This window comes from Drosophila arizonae, chromosome X, assembly GCF_054131065.1.
Source record: "Drosophila arizonae isolate 15081-1271.41 chromosome X, UAZ_ARI_1.0, whole genome shotgun sequence".
NCBI lineage: Eukaryota > Metazoa > Arthropoda > Insecta > Diptera > Drosophilidae > Drosophila > Drosophila arizonae.
Genome location: NC_142927.1, coordinates 15430370 through 15437605, shown reverse-complemented (window position 1 = coordinate 15437605; position 7236 = coordinate 15430370).

Here is a 7236-nt window from a genome sequence, read left to right as displayed (position 1 = left end):
AGGGTATATATATTTGGTAGAGTCTGAAGGTAGACTATGAAATTTTTACCAACTTCAGTTGAGGACTTAAGAAGTCAGCTAATTCTTTTTATGGGTTATCATTTAGTCTTGGAACGAAGATAAAATCGGTATAAAAAGTATTGGAGAAATATTTATAAAATCTATTAATAGTATCATAATCAGATATACATATATCAGAATACATAAAATTATTAACCATATCATATATTCAATAGTCAAAAATATGAATCTAAAAAGTAGGTCAAAAACATAATATGTAGTACAATTATTAAATAAATAAATTATTTGATATATAAATTCCATCCAAAAAAAAAAAAATAAAATAAATAAATAAATAAAATAAAATAAATTTAAAAAAAATATGAAAGCTATATGTAATATATACTAAACATATAAATTGAATATATTCAAAATAGAAAAAATGTCTGTATCATAAAAATATATGAAATAAATCTACTTTGTGCGGTAGATATATATTTAAAATATATTATATAAATTCCAAAAACAAAAAAGAAAAAAAAATCAGCTCTGTCTTAAAGACATATCTCGCCGGGTATATTCAAGTCAGGCATTTTTATCCCTTAAGTATTGCCTCGCTAAAGTCCCACGTACGCTGAGGCTGAGGATGCTTGAATCTCAAAGTCTGATATCATCCTAGCTGCACAGCTCTGGACGGGGTGTAGAGCAGCTGCCCATCATTTGATTTAGACACGTCAATTAAAGCTATTACTCAATTTATTATTTATTTGTGGGCGATTTATTTATTTATGGACCTTTCCAATGCGATTGGCCCCTCGGCCCGCTCTCTTCATATTTTGGGCACAGGCAATGTGTCGCTGGGGAATCGAGTCCGCACGGACATTTACAACAGGGGCGGTAGGGGCAAAAAAAAAAAAAAGTAAAAAATTGAATCCATTGTGAATGCTGCCTGCATTATATGTTGAGCCTCGTTGAGCTACCATGAAGATAGATTAATGATGGGGCTAAGCATTCAGCTGGAAATAGATTTCAGCATGTGCTTATGCATATGCTTGTTACTGACCCACAGCACGCACACACACACACACACTCATTCTTATTAATCACCCGAGTCCCCTGGCTGTAGCTTACCCAAATCACAGTGCGACTTGATTTGGTCCAATCCTTTGCGACCCTATCACATTTATAAATAGCAACAAGTGCTCGCCCCTCGCCACGTATTTAAATCATATACAAATGTTTTGTTGACTCGTCTGGTGGGTTTATTGAACCCCAAATGGGTTCCCATCTATCGTTGAGAGTGTTTTTGTTTTCTCATACAGCAAAAACAGGTTTTCATATGTCGATTTGCTGTTAGAACTCAGCTAATTACGCTTCGGTTATTCATTGATAGAGCTCATATTGTGAATTAAGCTATTGCTAAGAGTAAATATACATAAATATTTATGTGAATATTATAGAATTCTCTTAATTAATTAATTTATGAGCTAAGAGAACATTTTAGGGTAATAATATTAATATTTTCTCTATTAGAAAAAAAAAAATCATAATTTATAGAGTCTGCTTAGTATGATATTCGCTTATTTGATAATGAAAAATAAATATAAATTATTAAAAATAACAAGTAAGAAGGCTCCAGTCAAGACTGCTCGACTAGGAGATACCCTAAACCCTCCAAGCTAATATTCTAATCATTCTGGACTTCTTTTATGCATACACGTGCACTTATAAGCACGCGCTCTGCTGACTGCGCAGTTAGCAGCGGCTGCGCTTGGGCTGCGCTGCAATGTGAGGAATATTATGAGAATTTATTTCTTGAATAATTTCTTTTGTATACGTATGATCTTAATGAAACTTTCAGAGCGTAATCATATGGTTAAAATGTGTGCACATTCCAAAGCACAAGTTTCTAGTACTTGAAATGCGTTTTTTACAAATAGGTGGCGAAGGGGGCGTGGTATATAAGCTCTGTAGATTGCAAAATCTTTGTATCCATTAACTTTATATACAACGCAAATTTGAAGTCTCCAGGTCTAAAAGTGTTCAAACTAGGCTGAAAAAACAATGTCGATTTTTCGATTATTCTCGATAAAAAAAGTTATTGGGCGAGTTATCGAAAAAATAAGATAAACTTGTACTGCCTATGGTATACACGGACGGACGGACGGACGGATAGGGCTATATCGATTCAGCTCGTCATCCTGATCAAGAATATATATACTTTATGGGGTCTGCGATGATTCCTTCTGCCTGTTACATACTTTTCACAAAACCATTATACCCTGACTTCCCATTTTCAATGGGTTCAGGACATATAAAAATCGAACTAGTTCTTTTAAAATCCGATAACGAAAGTTCGCTTGCGCACCTCTGAAATATGTTCGTGCCTTGCTCAGCATCAAACAATCTAGTAGTCTGCGTGGTTGATGTCACACTTGTATGTCAACTCAAATATGCTGATATAGCTTCAAATATATTGTAAAAGTTAACCGTCTTACAATAAAATGGGAAAACGAAATTTAAAAGCTCAATTGGTAACTTTTTATATTTTTTATATTTTTTACATTTTTACATTTTCGAATATTAACTAAATGTAAATTAATTAATTAATTTGAATGTGAATTAATTTAGATACCCGGCGGAAGGGTTTCTCCCGACAAGAATATGCAACGTAAGTGTTAAATTTAGATATTTAATTAATATGTATACATTTATATAATATATGGATACATTTCACATATTTTGTCTTCCAACAGCGGTTTCTGCCGCCAGTGCTACTAGCGCTGCTGCGGCTCCATCTATTGCAGGAGCAGTTTCCGAACCACCAGAACGTACTCTACCGCGTCAGCGGGTAAGTTTTCCTTTTTGTGTCAATGCGCCAGCTACCATTGATTCTTATTGCAGGGACGTCCACGTAACAGTCAGTTGAACCCGGTGGTTATGGGAGAAGACAGTGTCAATAACACGGATGTCACAAAAAAAGTAATGCTGCGTTCGATAAAGAAACACAAGAAGCTTGTTGCCACTGTCAATAATGGCTTCGAACGCGGTCTCAAGCCAGAAATGATCTTAGCCGCATTTCCCTACGAAAATGATCTTATGTTTGCCGTAAAATTTAAGAATCGTAAGCTGCCAGAGTTGATAACTGCCCAGCAGTTGAAGGTGCTTGACATAAGACTGCTAATTCAATATTACGCAAACAATCTACGTTATCCACATAATGAGAAGCCTACGATGTAATATTGTTTAAATTGGCTTTAATTATTGCCCGAAAATAAAAATATAAATAATATACCAAACTCATTTCATAAAATATAAAAATATTTCGAAACAATTAAAAAAGTTAACATCAGTTGCATCGATCGGGAGATCGGGATTCGAGCCGCGACTTCTCGATCGAGCGTCATGCAGCTAACACACTACGCCACCTCACTTCTGCTAGTGGCGCTGGCAAAACTCAAATAGATTCACTGCTGCTTTTTATTAATTTTTGACTGAACGGAATTTAATGAAACTTTCAGCATATGATCTACATATTATATTGAATATTTGAGAAATTAAAAAAAAAAGAAAAATCATTCACAATTACCTATAGTGGCATCTGATTTGAACTTGAATGTTTTTACTCGATAAAAATATAACGGGATGATTTATCGAATTTTAAAAGCAAACTCGACGTCCGCGCTGTATAAACGGTCATTTTAAAAAAATAAAAAATTAAAATAAAATTGATAATTAGTTTTATTTTTATACCCTGAACCCATTTTCAATGGGAAATCAGGGTATAATGGTTTTGTTGAAATGTATGTAACAGGCAGAAGGAGGCGTGGCAGACCCCACAAAGTATATATATTCTTGATCAGGGCGACGAGCTGAGTCGATTTGACCCTGTCCGTCTGTCTGTCTGTCCGTCTGTCCGTCTGTCCGTCCGTCCGTCTGTCCGTCTGTCCGTATGTTTGAACGCGTCGATTTCCGAAGATATAAGAGCTAGAGACTTCAATTTTTTTTTTTAAATGACCGTATATACAGCGCGGACGTCGAGTTTGCTTTTAAAATTCGATAAATCATCCCGTTATGTTTTTATCGAGTAAAAATATTCAAGTTCAAATCAGATGCCACTATAGCTAATTGTGAATGATTTTTCTTTTTTTTTTTTTTCATTTCTCAAATATTCAATATAATATGTAGATCATATGCTGAAAGTTTCATTAAATTCCGTTCAGTCAAAAATTAATAAAAAGCAGCACTGAATCTATTTGAGTTTTGCCAGCGCCACTAGCAGAAGTGAGGTGGCGTAGTGTGTTAGCTGCATGACGCTCGATCGAGAAGTCGCGGCTCGAATCCCGATCTCCCGATCGATGCAACTGATGTTAACTTTTTTAATTGTTTCGAAATATTTTTATATTTTATGAAATGAGTTTGGTATATTATTTATATTTTTATTTTCGGGCAATAATTAAAGCCAATTTAAACAATATTACATGGTAGGATTCTCATTATGTGGATAACGTAGATTGTTTACGTAATATTGAATTAGAAGATTTTTGTCAAGCACCTTCAACTGCTGGGCAGTTATCAACTCTGGCAGCTTACGATTCTTAAATTTTACGGCAAACATAAGATCATTTTCGTAGGGAAATGCGGCTAAGATCATTTCTGGCTTGAGACCGCGTTCGAAGCCATTATTGACAGTGGCAACAAGCTTCTTGTGTTTCTTTATCGAACGCAGCATTACCTTTTTTGTGACATTCGTGTTATTGACGCTGTCTTCTCCCATAACCACCGAGTTCAACTGACTGTTGCGTGGACGTCCCTGCAATAAGAATCAATGGTAGCTGGCGCATTGACACAAAAAGGAAAACTTACCCGCCGACGCGGTAGAGTACGTTCTGGTGGTTCGGAAACTGCTCCTGCAATAGATGGAGCCGCAGCAGCGCTAGTAGCACTGGCAGCAGAAACCGCTGTGGGAAGACAAAATATGTAAAATGTATCCATATATTATATAAATGTATTAAATAAATATCTAAATTTAACACTTACGTTGCATATTCTGGGCGGGAGAAACCCTTCCGTCGACTATCTAAATTAATTCACATTTAAATTAATTAATTAATTTACATTTAGTTAATATTCGAAAATGTAAAAATGTAAAAAATATAAAAAATTACCAATTGAGCTTTTAAATTTCGTTTTCCCATTTTATTGTAAGACGGTTAACTTTTACAATATATTTGAAGCTATATCAGCATATTTGAGTTGACATACAAGTGTGACATCAACCACGCAGACTACTAGATTGTTTGATGCTGAGCAAGGCACGAACATATTTCAGAGGTGCGCAAGCGAACTTTCGTTATCGGATTTTAAAAGAACTAGTTCGATTTTTATATGTCCTGAACTTATTGAAAATGGAAAGTCAGGGTATAATGGTTTTGTGAAAAGTATGTAACAGGCAGAAGGAATCATCGCAGACCCCATAAAGTATATATATTCTTGATCAGGATGACGAGCTGAATCGATATAGCCCTATCCGTCCGTCCGTCCGTCCGTGTATACCATAGGCAGTACAAGTTTATCTTATTTTTTCGATAACTCGCCCAATAACTTTTTTTATCGAGAATAATCGAAAAATCGACATTGTTTTTTCAGCCTAGTTTGAACACTTTTAGACCTGGAGACTTCAAATTTGCGTTGTATATAAAGTTAATGGATACAAAGATTTTGCAATCTACAGAGCTTATATACCACGCCCCCTTCGCCACCTATTTGTAAAAAACGCATTTCAAGTACTAGAAACTTGTGCTTTGGAATGTGCACACATTTTAACCATATGATTACGCTCTGAAAATTTCAATAAGATTGTATGTCTATAAAAGAAATTATTCAAGAAATAAATTTTCAGAATATTCCTCACATTGCAGCGCAGCCCAAGCGCAGCCGCTGCTAACTGCGCAGTCAGCAGAGAGCGTGCTTATAAGTGCACGTGTATGCATAAAAGAAGTCCAGAATGATTAGAATATTAGCTTGGAGGGTTTAGGGTATCTCCTAGTCGAGCAGTCTCGACTGGAGCCTTCTTACTTGTTTTATTTTTATTTATTTATTTTTTTTAATTATTGTTTTTATCGCAAAAACCAACAGAATATCTCTACCATCATGAACACTGCAATACATGTTCATATTTGTGCGATATAACTTTTGTAGAACTTTTAATTTTTCACATACTTTAAACACACTTCACTAGCTGCTGAACCCAATACGAAAATGTTATTTGCCTCTATGTGAGAGGCACGCTCTATCAGACTTGCTTTAAATAGTTTTTCAGCTTTTAAAGGGAATTTCACACTCCGAACTGGGTGCGTGTGTGTGTGTGGGTGAGTCAGGCTCGCAGGGCATAAGTATGTATGCGTGTATGCTGTTCATGCGACAAGGGACTACAATGGGCATGCACAGCATCATTATCATCTTAATTATCAGCATCGTTATAAGGGCGCATATAGTTCGTATTGTCGCCATCTGCCAGAACCAGCATGTGACTACTTTTCTGCACTTAGAAACTTTTTAGCCACACACACACACACACACACACACACACACATACACACACATTGACAAGCCAAATGTCGAACATAAAAAGTTGTTGTTTATAAGTGCTCGACTAGGAAATACTATGTAAATTTAAGTTCAGCTTATAAGTGAAGGGAGAAGTGAGAGGAGAATGGGAGGAATGAGAGGAGAAGAGTATGAACATTTTAGTTACAGGTGAAGGGAGAATGTGAGAAGTCTATGAAAAGAGAGAAGAAGTGAGAGAAGAGAGAGAGAGAGAGAGAGAGAGAGCGTCTGTATATATATATTTATAGACATATATGTTGTATATAGTATATACATGTATGTATATCCCATATAAACTCTGTCAGCTTTAAGTTTATTTAAAATATTCAAAGTGCTCTTCCTTAATAAGATATTTGTATATATAATTTTATATCTACAATAAATTAATATCTTTTCTATTATAAAATTTCTAGAAACTATATTTCATAGCACAAAAATTCCTCCATTGTTTCAGTGCAGCATAACCCGTTGCAAGGGACTTTGATGCGGCCCATGTTGGCTAGTTGCAACAGATTGACATGGCTGCAATAAGGACATAAAGACATTTCACATCAACGCCATTGTCGCAAATCGTTTGAGTTTAGCAAGCAATTCTCATAATTTTACCACATTCTGCATCCGTTCGTA